This window comes from Mesoplodon densirostris, chromosome 19 (genome assembly GCF_025265405.1).
Source record: "Mesoplodon densirostris isolate mMesDen1 chromosome 19, mMesDen1 primary haplotype, whole genome shotgun sequence".
NCBI classification, from domain to species: Eukaryota; Metazoa; Chordata; class Mammalia; order Artiodactyla; family Ziphiidae; genus Mesoplodon; species Mesoplodon densirostris.
Genome location: NC_082679.1, coordinates 22,188,651 through 22,204,770, shown reverse-complemented (window position 1 = coordinate 22,204,770; position 16,120 = coordinate 22,188,651). Strand labels below are relative to the sequence as shown.

General features: G+C 36.8%; 1 long non-coding RNA gene across 1 annotated transcript; it reads right to left on the bottom strand.

Annotated features, from left to right (window-relative positions):
• Positions 1-772: 772 nt before the first annotated feature.
• On the bottom strand, positions 773-15,291 carry LOC132480675 (uncharacterized). Its single transcript, XR_009530671.1, has 3 exons — positions 15,165-15,291; positions 2,000-2,083; positions 773-828 (listed from the first exon to the last, which is right to left on the bottom strand). It is a non-coding gene; the product is annotated as an uncharacterized LOC132480675 (long non-coding RNA).
• Between the last annotated feature and the right edge of the window lie 829 nt (positions 15,292-16,120).

Genomic DNA, 16,120 nt, shown 5'->3' with positions numbered 1-16,120 from the left:
GGAATTGATACAGTCTGCTCTCTGTGATTTGTCTCTACCATTTGTTTCCAATGACCACTTCAACTCAGATATCTCTCAATTCAGGGATCACTCCTAAACTTCAGGAAGAAGGTCACTGCCCTTTTTATTCCCACCACAATTTTATGCTAGTAACCCTTTACAGTGTCAATAAATTTATTTTGTAGAATGTGCCCCCTGGACTCCACCTGCTAAATCTGTTTTTTGGGCAAATCATTTGTTACTTAGCTAAACAAATTTTATAAAATCATATTTCATAAAATTATATTTCATAAAATGTTATTTTCTTATTTTATAAAATTGGTAAATCTAGGGATTTAGGCTTAATTATTATTTTTAAAAATGGTACTCATTTTGCCAATTTTTCTCTTTTTACATATATCAGAAAATATGTTAAGAACTCAACTGTGAAGATACCACTATTTTAAATTTTTTTCACTTTTTGTACTTAACTTTTATAACAAACCTTTATTATTGCACAGGAAACAAGAAAGTTCCTTGGAAAACATCAGTCTTAAGAACGTACTAAGTTAAAGCTTAGCATGTTAGATCTGCGAGTACCCTTGTCTTTTTTTTTTTTTTTTTTTTTCGGTACGCGGGCCTCTCACTGTTGTGGCCTCTCCCGTTGCAGAGCACAGGCTCCGGACGCGCAGGCTCAGCGGCCATGGCTCATGGGCCCAGCCGCTCCGTGGCATGTGGGATCTTCCTGGACCGGGGCACGAACCTGTGTCCCCTGCATCGGCAGGTGGACTCTCAACCACTGCACCACCAGGGAAGCCCAACCTTGTCTTTTTTTTAATGATGTTTTTTCTGAATTGGTTAAAAGAAAAAAAAAGCCATAAGAGCTTAGGAACAGAAGCAAATTGAGAATTAAAATCCAAATCATTCAAATGAAGTTTGTCAGAACAGTTTGTGTGTGGAGAGGACAGCTTCTAGGCACTTCAGAGAAACCAGCAGGACAGAATTGAGAATAGCCAGCACCTTACAGGGCTTCTCACAGAAATGCTTTAATGCAAAGAGGTGACTAGGTTTCACAGGGAGACCAGGGAGAGGATGCAAAGATAATTAAATCACATTCAAGCACCTGTTTACCTGGGAGGTAAGTTCCTTCATATTGTGGTCAGATGCTGTTTAGGGAGACACTGGTGCAGGAGAGGTGTTGGGAGGATGAACTCTTTTCTGAGTGATTTTGCAAGTGTGAAAATTCATCCAACAGAGATGCTAGAAAAATTTGCTCCTAGTAGCGAACGTCCAACATGATATTTTGGGACAAAAATATGTATTTGGAAGAATTTTTCACAAAAGAGCAGTGATGGGAAGAAAAGATTCATATGGGCCTGGCTAATAATATTCTTCCTTCACAATTTTCTTGTGGGTTCCTGAGGCCTGTTTTGACTGCTTGGAGACCTGGTCCCCAAGCAATGGCCCTCTTTGTCATACTCAGGGTAACCCAGGAAGTTGCTTGTCTGAAGCAGAAAAGGTTCTCCCTTCCACTCATGTCCTCTTGCTGATCAGATGAACACATGGCATCATCTACAGCTGAGAGGTGTTTGTTAACTAGCTTTGTTTCATAGGACACAACTCATATATACTCTACAGTAATGTTTATCACTGTCTTTTATAATCTCAAGGTAAGAAGTAATCAGTGTTAAAATCATTCTACTGGAATAACAAAGCAAATGATTTTTTTTTCCCTAATAGTGATTGTATTTGTTTGCTAGGGCTGCCATAACAAAATACCACACTGGCTACTAGGTGGCTTAAACGACAAAAATATATTTTCTCATAGTTCTAGCGGCTAGAAGTCCAAGATCAAAGTATCAAGTTTAGTTTCTTTGAGGTCTCTCTCCTTTGATGGCTACCTTCTCGCTGTGTCCTCACATGGTTGCCCCTCAGTCTGTGCATGTCTGTGTTCTAATATTCCCCCCTTATAAAGATACAAGTCATATTGGATTAGAGTCCATCCATATGATCATTTTACCTTAATTTTCTCTTCCAAAGCAGTATTTCCAAGTAGAAGTTAAGCTTACTGTACAAGCAATCAGGTATTTAATAAGAGGCATTTCTATGGAGACAAAAAAACAATGGTTAATAATTGAGGCAAATTTCATATCAGTTTTTGAGTTCTGAGGGTAGACAGTTGAGAAGATCTCTAAATGTCAGGGTTAAAGCATCTTTTGTAGTTTGAATGTCCATCAGATGTTCAGGTAAACTTTCTGAGTGGTCCATATAGCAACAGGAACAAAAAAGATTGTCTAAACATGAGCTGCTGTGGAGATTTCTCTGAAGTTTATATTAAGATATCTACCTTCAGTATGCAGGACATCAGAAGAAAAGGCAGTTTTAGTTTCAATGATTCCAAGTTAAAAGGGTGGGAGAAAATTTGGAAACACTAGTTTGGAGAGTTGTAGTCAGGTAGTGGAGGAAACTGGAAAAATTCAGGATACAGTCCAGTTTTCAGGTAATTAACAAAACTTCAAGGAAAATTAATAGCACTAGAATCTAATATCCACAATACGTATTTTGATTTCTATTGAAAGATAATTTTTCTCTCTAAAATCACCCTCATTTCTATCAAAGATAGCCAAATTAACACAAATTTGTTTGCAAAATAAGTCTAGATTCAATAAACTTGGTCTTATTTATATAAGTATAGCAAGGATCATGACTGACCATATAGGGTTGTTTTTTATTTTTATTTTTTGCTTTTATTAAGAGAATTTATTGCCTCTCTCTCCTCCCAATAGCTCAAACATGAAGAAGCAACATCAGAGGAAGACAGACAGAAAATGGCTCTTTGAGTTTGTCCTTCTTGGCATTGGTGAAGGAAGAGGCAGCTTTCTCAAAGTTTTTATCTGCTTAATTGGATGTAGTGGAGAAAGGGAACAAGGAAAGTCAGAGGATAAGTGAACAGGCTCTGCACCTACCAAGGATGTGTTATCCTCCTAATCATCCCAGTAGGAATATTCCATTCATGTTCTTTGATCTGATCCTTGCATTGGAAGACACTTCTTTTTTTAATTTAATTTTTATTTTATATTGAAGTATAGTTGATTTACAATGTTGAATTAGTTTCAGGTGTACAGCAAAATGATTCAGTTATACATATACATATATCCATTCTTTTTCAGATTCTTTTGCCATATAGGTTATTACAGAATATTGAGTAGAGTTCCCTTTGCTATACAGTAGGGTCTTGTTGATTATCTATTTTATATATAGTAGTGTGTATATGTGAATCCAAACTCCTAATTTATCCCTCCCCATACATTTTCCCTTTAGTAACCATAAGTTTGTTTTTTAAGTCTGTGAGTCTGTTTCTCTTTTGTAATTAAGTTCATTTGTATCATTTTTTTAGATTCTACAGATAAGTGATATCATATGATATTTGTCTTTCTCTGAATTACTTCACTTAGTATGATAATCTCCACGTCAATTCATGTTACTGCAAATGGCATTATTTCATTCATTTTTATGGCTGAGTAATATTCCATTGTATATATGTACCACATCTTCTTTATCCATTCATCTGTCAATGGACATTTAAATTGCTTTCATATCCTGGTTATTGTGAATAGTGCTGCACTGAACACTGGGGTGCATGTATCTTTTGGAAGTATAATTTTCTCCAGATACATGCCTAAGAGTAGGATTGCTGGATCATATGGTAGTTCTATTTTTAGTTTTTTAAGGAATCCCATAATATTCTCCATAGTGGTTGAATCAATTTACATTCCCACCAACAGTGTAGGAGGACTCCTTTTCTCCACACCCTGTCCAACATTTTTGTAGTCTACAGTTTGTAGACTTTTTGATGATGGTTACTCTGACTGGTGTGAGGTGATACCTCATTGTAGTTTTGATTTGCATTTCTCTAATAATTAGCGATGTTGAGCAGATTTTCATGTGCTTTTTGCCCATCAGTATGTCTTCTTTGGAGAAATGTCTATTTAGATCTTCTGTCCATTTTTTGATTGGGTTGTTTGCTTTTTTGATATTGAGCTGCATGAGCTATTTGTATACTTTGGAGATTATTCCATTGTCAGTCTCATCATTTGCAAATATTTTCTCCCATTCTGTAGGTTGTCATTTTGTTTATGGTTTCCTTTGCTGTGCAAAAGCTTTTAAGTTTTATTAGGCCCCATTTGTTTATTTTAGTTTTTGTTTTCTTTCCTCTAGGAAGTGGATCCAAAAAGATATTGCTGCTGTGAAAGAGTGTTCTGCCTGGATTTTCCTCTAAGAGTTTTATAATATCCAGTCTTACATTTAGGTCTTTAATGCATTTTGAGTTTATTTTTGTCTGTAATGTTAGAAAATTGTTCTAATTTCATTTTTTTTACATGTAGCTGTCCAGTTTTCCCAGCACCACTTATTGAAGAGACTGTCTTTTCTCCATTGTATATTCCTGCTTCCTTTGTCATAGATTAATTGACCATAGTTGTGTGGGTTTATTTCTGGGCTTTCTATTCTGTTCCATTGATCTATATTTCTGTTTTTGTGCAAGTACCATACTGATTACTGTAGCTTTGTAATATAGTCTGAAGACAGTGAGCCTGATTCCTCCAGCTCCATTTTTCTTTCATAGTATGCTTTGGCTATTGGGGGGTTTGTGTTTCTATACAAATTTTAAAATTTTCTGTTCTAGTTCTGTGAAAAATGCCATTGGTGGGGGCTTCCCTGGAGGTCCAGTGGTTGGGACTTCACCTTCCAATGAGGAGGATGCAGGTTCGATCCCTGGTCAGGGAGTTGGGATCCCACATGCCATGCAACCAAAAAAACACACAAAAAAACAAAAACAAAAACATAAAACAGAAGCAATATTGTAACAAATTCAATAAAGACTTTAAAAATGGTCCACATGAAAAAAATCTAAAAAAAAAAATTCCACTGGTAATTTAATAGGGATTGCATTGAATCTGTAGATTGCCTTAAGTAGTATAGTCATTTTGACAGTATTGATTCTTCCAATCCAAGCACATGGTATATCTCCCCATCTGTTTGTGTCACTTTCGATTTCTTTCATCAGCATCTTGGAGTTTTCAGAGTACAGGTCTTTTGTCTCCTTAGGTAGATTTATTCATAGGTATTTTTTCTTTTTGATGTGATGGTAAATGGGATTCCTTCCATAATTTCTCTTTCTGATCTTTTGTTTTTAGTGTATAGGAATGAAAGAGATTTCTGTGTATTAATATTGTATTCTGTGACTTTACTGAATTCATTGATGTGGTGTATCACACTGATTGATATGTGGATATTGAAAAATCCTTGCATCCTTGGGATAAATCCCACTTGATCATGGTGTCTGATCCTTTTAATGTGTTGTTGGATTCACTTTGCTAGTATTTTGTAAATGATTTTTGAGTCTATGTTCATCAGTGATATTGACTTATTTTTTCTTTTTTTTTGTAGTACCTTTGTTTGGTTTTGGTATCAGGGTGATTATGGCCTCATAGGATGAGTTTGGGAATGTTTCTTCATCTGAAATTTTATGGAATAGTTTCAGAAGAACAGGTGTTTATTGTTCTCTAAATGCTTGATAGAATTCACCTGCGAAGCCATCTGATCTTGGACTTTTGTTTGTCGGGAGTTTCTTTTTTAAAAAATAAATTTTAATAAATTTTTTAAAATAAATTTATTTATTTACTTTATTTTTGGCTGCATTGGGTGTTTGTTGCTGTATGTAGGCTTTCTTTTTTTAGTGTGGCAAGCGGGGGCTACTCTTCATTGTGGTGCATGGGCTACTCATTGTGGTGGCTTCTCTTGTTGCAGAGCATGGGATCTAGGCATGTGAGCTTCAGTAGTTGTGGCATGCAGGCTCAGCAGCTGTGGTTCGTGGGCTCTAGAGAGCAGGCTTAGTAGTTGTGACCCACGGGCTTAGTTGCTCTGTGACATGTGGGATCTTCCTGGACCAGGGTTTGAACCCGTGTCCCCTGCCTTGGCAGGTGGTTTCTTAACAACTGTGCCACCAGGGATGCCCTGTTGGAGTTTCTTAATCACAGTTTCAATTTCAGGACTTGTGATTTGTCTGTTCATATTTTCTATTTCTTCCTGGTTCAGTCTTCGAAGGTTGTACCTTTCTAAGAATTTGTCCATTTCTTCTAGGTTGTGCATTTTACAGGCATATAGTTTCTTGCAGTAGTCTCTTATGAGCTTTTGTATTTCTGTGGTGTCCATTGTAACTTCTTTTGTATTTCTAATTTTATTGCTTTGAGCTCTCCCCATTTTTTTCTTGATGATGCTGGCTAATGGTTTATCAATTTTGTTTATCTTTTCAAAGAACCAGCTTCCAGTTTCATTGATCTTTCCTACTGTTTTCTTTGTTTCTCATTTATTTCTGCTCTGATCTATATGATTTCTTTCCTTCTACTAAATTTGGGTTTTGTTTGTTCTCCTTTCTCTAGTTGCTTTACATATAAGGTTAGGTTGTTTATTTGAGATTTTTCTTGTTTCCTGAGGTAAGATTTTATCACTATAAACTTCCCTCTTAGAAATGCTTCTGCTGCATCCCATAGGTTTTGGATCTTCGTGTTTTTGTTTTCATTTGTAGGTATTTTTTAATTTTTGCTTTGATTTCTTCAGTGATACATTGAATGCTTATAGCATATTGTTTAGCCTCCATGTATTTGTGTTTTTTACAGTTTTTTTCTTGTAGTTGATTTCTAATCTCATAGCATTGTGTTTGGAATAGGTGCTTCATATGATTTCAATTTTCTTAAATTTACCAAGGCTCACTTTGTGGCCCAGCGTGTGATCTATCCTGGAGAATGTTTCGTGTGCACTTGGGGAGAATGTGTATTCTGCTGCTTTCAGATGGAATGCTCTATAAATATCAATTAAATCCTTCTGGTCTAATGTGTCATTCAAGGCCTGTGTTTTCATATTGATTTTCTGTCTGGATGATCTGTCCATTGATGAAAGTGGGGTGTTAACATCCCCCAATACTATTGTGTTACTGTCAATTTCTCCTTTTATGACTATTAGCATTTGCCTTATATATTGAGGCGTTCCTATGTTGGGTGAATATATATTTACAATTGTTGTATCTTCTTCTTGGATTGATTCCTTGATCATTATGCAGTGTCCTTCTTGGTCCTTGTTACAGTCTTTATTTTAGAGTTTATTTTGTCTGATATGACTATTGCTACTCTGGCTTTCCTTTGATTTCCATTTGTATGGAATACCTTTCTTTTACCCTCTCACTTTCAGTCTGTGTGGATGTCTAGATCTAAAGTGAGTTTCTAGTAGGCAGCATATATATGGTTCTTGCTTTTGTATCTATTCAGCCAGTCTATGTCTTTTGGTTGGAGCATTTAGTCTATTTACTTTTAATGTAATTATCAATATGTATGTTCTTATTGTCATTTTGTTAAATTGTTTTGGGTTTGTTTTTGTAGCTCTTTTTTCTTCCCTTCCTCTTTTGTTCTCTTCCCTTGTGGTTTGATGACCATCTTTAGTGTTGCATTTGGGTTGCTTTTTCTTTGTGTATCTATTGTAGATTTCTGGTTTACATTTCCCATGAGGTTTTGATATAGCAGAGTGTGTGTGTGTATATATATATATATATATATATATATATATATATACAAAAAGTTAAGTTGCTGGTCTCTTAATTTCAAATGCATTTCCAATATCCTGCATTTGTACTCTCCTCTTCTCATAATTGCTTGTTTTGATATCATATTTGTGAGTGGATGACTTCCTACCTTTACTGTATGTTTGCCTTTAATGGTGAGCTTTCCCATTCATAATTTTCTTTTTTCTAGTTGTGGCATTTTCTTTTTCATCTAGAGAAGTTCCTTTAGCATTTGTTGTAAAGCTGGTTTGATGGTGCTGAATTCGCTTAGCTTTTGTTTGTCTATAAAGCTTTTGATTTCTCTGTCAGGTCTGAATAAGAGCCTTGCTGGGTAGAGTATTTTTGGTTGTAGGTTTTTGCCTTTCATCACTGTAAATATATTGGGCCACTCCCTTCTGGCCTGCAGAGTTTCTGCTGAAAAAATCAGCTGATAACCTTACTGGGGTTTCCTTGTATGTTATTTGTTGTTTTTCTCTTGTTGCTTTTAATGTTTTCTTTGTCTTTAATTTTTGTCAATTTGATTCATGTGTGTTGGCATGTTCTTCTGTGAGTTTGTCCTGTATTTGACTCTCTGTGCTTCCTGGACTTGAGTGACTGTTCCTTTTCCATGTTAGGGAAGTTTTTGGCTATTATCTCTTCAAATATTTTTTCAGCCCCTCTGTCTCTCTCTTCTCCTTCTGGGACCCCTATAATGTGAATGTTGGCACATTTAATGTTGTCCCAGAGGTCTCTTAGACTGTCCTCATTTGTTTTCATTTTTTTTTCTTTATTCAGTTCCAAAGCAGTGATTTTCACCAATCTGTCTACCAGCTCACTTATTTATTCTTCTGCCTCATTTATTCTGCTATTGATTACTTGTAGAGTATTTTTCATTTCAGTTATTTTTTATCTCTCTTTGTTTTTTAAAACTTCTAGCTCTTTGTTAAAAATTTCATCTATGGGGCTTCCCTGGTGGCGCTAGTGGTTGAGAGTCTGCCTGCCGATGCAGGGGACACGGGTTCATGCCCCGGTCTGGGAAGATCCCACGTGCCGCGGAGTGGCTGGGCCCGTGAGCCATGGCTGCTGAGCCTGCGCGTCCAGAGCCTGTGCTCCACAACGGGGGAGGCCACAACAGTGAGAGGCCCGCGTACTGCAAAAAAATTAAAAAAAAAAAAATTTAAAAAAAAATTTCATCTATGTTCTTGGTCTGTGCCTCCATTCTTTTTCCAGTTACTTATATCATCTTTACTAGCATTACTCTGAATTCTTTTTCAGGAAGATTGCCTATCTCCACTTCACTTAGTTGTTCTTCTGGAGTTTGATGATGTTCCTTCATCTGGAACACATTTCTCTGCCTTCCGTGTTTGTAGCCTCCTTTCCTCAGGCTGCAGGATCATGGTTACTCTCACTTCTGGTGCCCGCCCCCTGATGGGTGAGGTTGGTCCAGGAGCTTGTGCAGTCTTCCTGGTGGTAGGGACTGGTGCCTGCCTACTGGTGGGTGGAGCTGGGTCTTTTCCCTCTGGTGGGCAAGGCTGTGTCAAGTGGTGTTTAGAGGTGGCTGTGGGATCAGAATAACTTTAGGCAGCCTGTCTGCTCATGGGAGGGTCTGTGTTCCCACCCTGTCGGTTGTTTGCCCTGAGGCATCCCAGAATGGAGGCTATTGGGTGGGGCCAGGTCTCAGTGCCCAAATGGTGACCTCCAGGAGAGCTCACACCAAAAAATATTCCCTGGGTTCTCTGCCACCAGTGTCCTTGCCCCCACAGTGAGCCACAGCCAACTTCTTCCTCCCCAGGAGACCCTCCAAGACCCTCAGGTAGGTCTGGCCCAGGCTTTTATGGAGTTACTGCTTTGCCCTGGGTCCCAGTACACATGAAACCTTGTGTGCACCCTCCAAAAGTGGAGTCTCTTTCCCCCAATCCTGTGGAGCTCCTGCCCTCAAGTCCCACTGGCCTTCAATATCAAATGCTCTGGGATCTCCTCCTCTCATTGCCATGTCCCCAGGCTGAGGAGCCTCACGTGGGTCTCAGAACTCTCACTCCTGTGGGAGAACCTCTGTGATATGATGATTATTTTCCACTTTCTGGGTTGCCCACCCAGCAGGTATGAGATTTGATTATATCACAAAAGCACCCCTCCTACCATCTAGTTGTAGCTTCTTCTTTGTCTTTGGATGTAGAATGTCTTTTTTGTATGTTCAAGTCTTTTTTGTTGATGGTTGTTCAGCGGTTAGTTGTGATTTGGGTGGTTTCATGAGAGGAGGTGAGCTCACGTCCTTCTACTCTGCCATCTTTGTCTCTACCCTCTCTCCTGAATGTCACTGTGAGGAGTTCTGGCTTCTTAAAGTTCAATTTTGATTGAAATTCATGAAGGACTTCAGGCTTTACCTCTGGTCAACGACTATCTCTGCAGAATATCTCCAGGGTTAGAGGGAAATCTCCCATATAGGCTCTTTTAAATCTGCTTTGCTGGAACTTTTTATAAGGAATCTCCAGATTAAACTTTTAATAGTCCCTTGAGGCTAAGAAGCCAAGCCAATCATTTGACATCTATAGATTTGGGTGAATTCTTCTCCTCAATGTCCCCCAAATATTCTGAGGTTCTTGCATTTGCCAGGAAGTGACCTTCCTTACTCAGCAAGTAAGGCTGCTGGGAACTCTAAGCAAGGTACCACACTATTTTCCCAAGGGGCTTTATTGGCTCCATGAAGTCAACCTTAGTTTCTTAAAGCTGTTTGGTCAAACCTAAGTTTATGTATATCTCTCTCAAATATGACATTCTAGGCAAAACTTTAGTAATATAATCAATGTTTGCAATTATGTGCTATTATAAGGAGAACAGATTCTTATTGAAATTATGCAAATAACTATATTGCCAAGAAAATAAGAATGTTCACTGAAAGCTTCTGAATTCTGGAGGAATCGGGTAGGGAGAAAAAGACAAATGATTCAATTTTGCTTACAAGGGTATAATTTACCAAACTGCTCTAGCTTAAGAGAGAAAAACAAATTTTCCTAAATTTGGAGAAACAAAACTTTAAAAAAAAAAACAGCAATGTTTCAAATTTAAAAATCATAGAGCTTCCCTGGTGGTGCAGTGGTTGAGAGTCTGCCTGTGATGCAGGGGACACGGGTTCGTGCCCTGATCTGGGAGGATCCCACATGCCGTGGAGTGGCTGGGCCTGTGAGCCATGGCCACTGAGCCTGCGTGTCCGGAGCCTGTGCTCTGCAACGGGAGAGGCCACAACAGTGAGAGGCCCGCGTACCACGAAAAAAAAAATCATAAAATGGGGCTTTCCTGGTGGCACAGTGTTTAAGAATCTGCCTGGCAGTGCAGGGGACATGGGTTCGAGCCCTGGTCCAGGAAGATCCCACATGCTGCAGAGCAACTAAGCCCACGCACCACAACTACTGAGCCTGCGTTCTAGAGCCCATGAGCCACAACTACTAAAGCCCACGAGCCACAACTACTGAAGCCCATGCACCTAGAGCCCATGCTCCACAACAACAGAAGCCACTGCAATGAGATGCCCACGCACCACAACGAAGAGTAGCTGCCATTCGCTGCAACTAGAGAAAGCCCACACACAGCAACAAAGACCCAATGCAGCCAAAAATAAATAAAATAAATAAATTTATTTTTTAAATCATAAAATATTATAACCATCTTCTTCAGTTTACTTAGTCCCATGTAATTAATTCTTGTTTTGTCTGATCTTTTGTTAGAAGTTTTATGAAACCATCAATTTCTCCATTAGAGTTTTGTAAATTCTTACTCAGTTCAGTGTAATGATTTGAAATTCATCAAAAACTTGTGTTCTAGAATACTTGTTAGATCCTTTTCCATGAACTTCTCTGAACATGAAACACATTTTCAGGAAGCTTTTGTAAAAGCATCTGAGTAAAACCATTGTCTAAGTAATAAGAGACAAATATCCATTACTAAAAATTTGATTCATTCTAATGGAATTGACAAGAAAATTTATCTCTGTGACACAAAACATTTAAGATAATAACTAGAATTATGACTGATAACATTATACTAGGACATATCCAATTTTAGGAATTTCATATACTTTCTAGAACATTTATATTAATAACATTCACCCTTATGATATAACCTAGAGTTTATGATCATTTATTTAGCAATGCTTCCCATGTAAGTAACATACCAAATAAGCCTAATGAGTTTCATAGCTCTCTTTTCTAATAAGATAAAACAAATCTTTTAAGGTGTTCCAAGGGGCCCCTGGAAAACCTGAACGTTATTTCCAGGTCAATAAGACTTCATTTAGAATTTGATTTGGGGGAAAATCTACTTTTTCAAAAATAAAAATGTTTTAAAACACTTTGTCAAATATGATCATATGTCACTGTGAATTAATATTTAGTTATCAATTTAATCAAAGTCACAAAGATTCACATGTAAATACAGATAGTTAAATAGTGTAAAAAGACTTAGCTCTTTTAATATTGAAAGCACTCAGTTTTTCTTCAAAATTATCAAAGACTCATAAAGACAAAATGTACAATATTTGTTTTGCTAGACAGATTACATTAAATGTAAAAATAAAAAAGTCTTTGTTTACAATTTCTCATTAAGAGCAGACCAATTATTAAGAAAATTTTGCAAAAAGAGAGAAAAAACAAATTTTAATTTTCTACCAGCTTACTTTGTATATTAAAACTCAATCACTTTATTAAATTCATTCCAATCTTAGACCTGACTACACATAAAATTCCTTTCTAAAGATTCCTTTTTAACAAACCTCTTACAACTTTCTCTGTCCATTTTGGTTTGTCCCTTGTTCTCTTTCCCATTTAGAAGTTACCAGCTTTAGGACAAAAATCACTTAACAAAGTTTTTACATTAACAAAAACATCTCCATACCTTACACTTTTTCTTACCCCAAAACATATTCTAATTTCCTTATAATTCCTAGTAGCTTTAACCACATATATTATTTACAATTCTTAATCCTTTGAAGCTTTAATTTTTTTGTAAAGATAAAAATTATTAACTGTGTAAGTATTTTGTGGCTTGGCAAACATAAATACATTTCATAATTTCTAGAAACATATTCTACTTCATAGTACAAGCTTTTAATGAAGCACAAGACATGTTTACTAATAGAACCAAACATATTTAGTGTGTAATAAGAGGTCAAAAGTAGGTAAACTTAGACTCGTTCAGCAATTAATATTTCAGCATTCTGTCTTAGTTGGAAATGATCTAGACATTCAATTCATTTAATTTAACTTAGCAAAACTCTAAGGGTACAATTTATCAAAGACATTTAGAAAACTATTTAAGTTGACATAGTAAAAACAATTATTGCTAAAAAAAGTTTACCTAAAAGAATTCTTATCTTATGTCTATTTAATTAATTTGTTCTTAACAATCACTCAGATTACTCATGACAATTTCATAAGATGTTAAAGTAGTGTTAGCCATCATCTTAAATTATTATTATTATTACTTTTTTCTGAGAAATTTTGTAAGAGATAACATGAGCTTATTTGACTTTTAGTAAAACTACATAGAATAAAGCTATTATACTTAATGCTGATAACTCTTAAGATATGTCTGTATTAATTAAACCATTAAACCTGAACTAGATTTTACTTACCAAAAATTATCCTAGATCATGTGAATTTGAAAAATATTTGTATTCGTTTTTGTTATATTTTTGAGAATTTTTATATTGCTTGTTGGAATAAATTAAGTTTACTCACTCAGATAGCTACAGTCTTTTATTATTTATGGAGAAGACTTTTAAGTCTTCTTGCCCTTTAAGTGTACTTGCCCTTGATAAACAATTTTAAGGAGACTGTGATTTAGAGTTTGAGCAAGAGAGGGTTTTTTTTGGTGGTTTTTGTTTAAAAAAAAACCCTCTTTCCTTTTTTTTCTTTAAATTTTAGTTTCAGGTTCTAACAATTGAGATAATCTGGGCTCAGTCTCAGGCAATGTGGCTGTGTTTACATTTCAAAGACATGGTAAGATTTATAACTTTAAGGGACAGAGAAAAAAATGTAAATTTTCTTCTGTGAGTTTTGGAGTGTATTTTTCTATTATCATAAGTCTCAGGGTAATTATTATTTTAAAAACGTTTTCTTCTTAAGTACAGGACAATTTTGCTCCAATTATCCTCAACTTTTATAATATCTACAAGAATTTGAGAGGAATAGGTTTCAGGGTTGGTGAAGATAAATGGGCCTTGACTTGTTCCTAAGTTGCATTTCTGGTTTTGTAGAGATTTGGAAGTCAAAGATACTTGTTTCTATTAGCTCTTGAATATTGGCTTCCAACTGATCTTTTCCTAATTATTTGTAGGAGGGCCTAAGGAATTGCTGAGGAGATGGGGCAATTTTTTAAATTTTTCTTAAAAAGGGGAATTCATGTTGGATCTTTATTTTAAGTCTAATTTCTGTTATTTCATCTTAATAATGATTCCCTAAGGCTAGCTGTTATACATTATTTTTCCTTTCAATTTGATCCTTCCATAAATACCAATATGACAGCTGTTTATGATGAGAGCTCTCAAAAAGGTAATCTTTTAAATACAGCAAATTTAAAGGATCCATCATCTGGCCATTGAGGAGTAAGACCTTTCATTAATTTCAAATAGTGACTCAAATCAGTAAGCTTTTTTATGGAACAACCCAGAGGTAACTTTTCAGGCTTAGAATAAATCCTTACCATGGATGAAATAAGCATACTTTCAGATGGAGAGGGCACAGATGATATAGCCCCTATAATGTGAAAATTCATTTCCAAGGATAATCTAAGAAAGCAAAGGCCTTCATTGCACAGGGAGTAAGGGTGGTATAATGCAAACTGTGTCCCTGGTCTCTCCTGGGAATTTGAGGCACCTCTGATCCCAAACCTACTAATCTGTGACATCAGGCATATGCTGCTGGAATGGGACTTTTCCAACACTAACAAGGCAATGAAGGTTGAAACAACAAAGGCCCCTTATGGACTGGGTCCCCTTAGGACAAACTCCTCTGACAGCTGGCACAACAAGACTAGAGTGTGCTGTTTATGACTTTGTGTCTCAGAACCCCAGTCAATTCAACTGGTTACCAGATGCACCCCAGTAAATACACCATCCAGATGGTGGAGACCAGAGAGAATATTCTCACTGGACAAAAAGCCAAACTCTCAGGACATAGAAAAATACAGAAGGAAAATTCTCATCCAGTTTTTATATAGAGGACTGACAGCAAAGTTTGTCTTAATAGGCACTGGACTGGAGAGAACTGTTAACTCACCAGTCTGTGAGGCTGTCTCAAACAGCAGGCTTATAGGGCCTATGCCTGTATTCTGCCCTATGGTTCTTTCTTCTTATGAAACATGACTCAGGAGACAGAGACAAAGAAAAACAGTGACTATCTCTGGGAGGAAAGGATTAAGAAAAACTGAGACGAGATTACTCATTTCCAAAAACCAGATTTTCTATGTCACAAGGATCTTGCTCCATAAGTATTTTCTTCTGCTAATCTAAATTTAGAGATAGAGAAAAGGAGACTCTTAAGCACTTTCCCTCCCACCAGACCTTACAGGCCTGGGAAATCGAGGAGATAAGAAATTTTACCTTCTGCTGGCCTTTGTCATGTGTCCTAGGATCTCTCAGCTGCAGCAGTCTTGTGGTGGGAAGCAGGGTTTAGCCAGCCTCCTGGTTGTCTTGTCAGCTGTTGAGGAGGAAGAAATGTCCCTGCCAACCTTCTTGAGTTAAAGAAGTAACAAGGTTTATACAGTCTTCTTGACCCTGCATTCCCTAACTCTGGTGCTAATGATGTCTTTCTACCTCCTGGTACAGGGAGGGCACCATTCACATGAGATATTAATTTCCTGCTTTCATGGAGACAGATAGGAAGGTCAGTGTGTCTCTCTTGTATCAGTCATTTCTTCAGTAACTTTAATTCAAAGTAATATTCCACTGAGGCATATTTTGGAGCATCCTGCCCTGGGCACCAACAAAGTCAAATGGTTTAGAGAGAAAACAAGTCCCTTTGTCAGCAGTGACCTGTGCTCATGGTGATTGTTATTCCATCTCCACAATACCATTGGGCTGGGTGCTCAAGAAACAGAGCTGTGAAAACATGGCTCCTGTCTCTTATAATTTATAGTACCAATGTTTCAAAGAAAAAATTTTATTTAGTGCCTCCTTTGTGTTAGACAATAATGCTGGTATATTTTCAAGATATACAAATAATAGAAAGAGACATGTATGGTACTTGAATTGTAGTGAGACATTAAAAATTTTCCCCCCCAAAAAATCTTTTTCTTTATACTTATAAGAAAAAAAAATGTAGATTCATTTTGGATAAGATAAAGAAAATTTATGAAGTGATAAATCTAACCTGAGAAAGTAGAAAAGAACACAGTACACAGGCTCTGAGCATTCTACTCACAGAAAATATTGTCCTGTTCTTTTGCAATATGGACTTGTTCCCCTGTCCCTATGTCTGTCTCTTCCCCTCTCTGTTTCTGCCCCTCTTCTCTCTCTCCCTCACACATACACACATTCACTCCCCTACAAAAAAACCC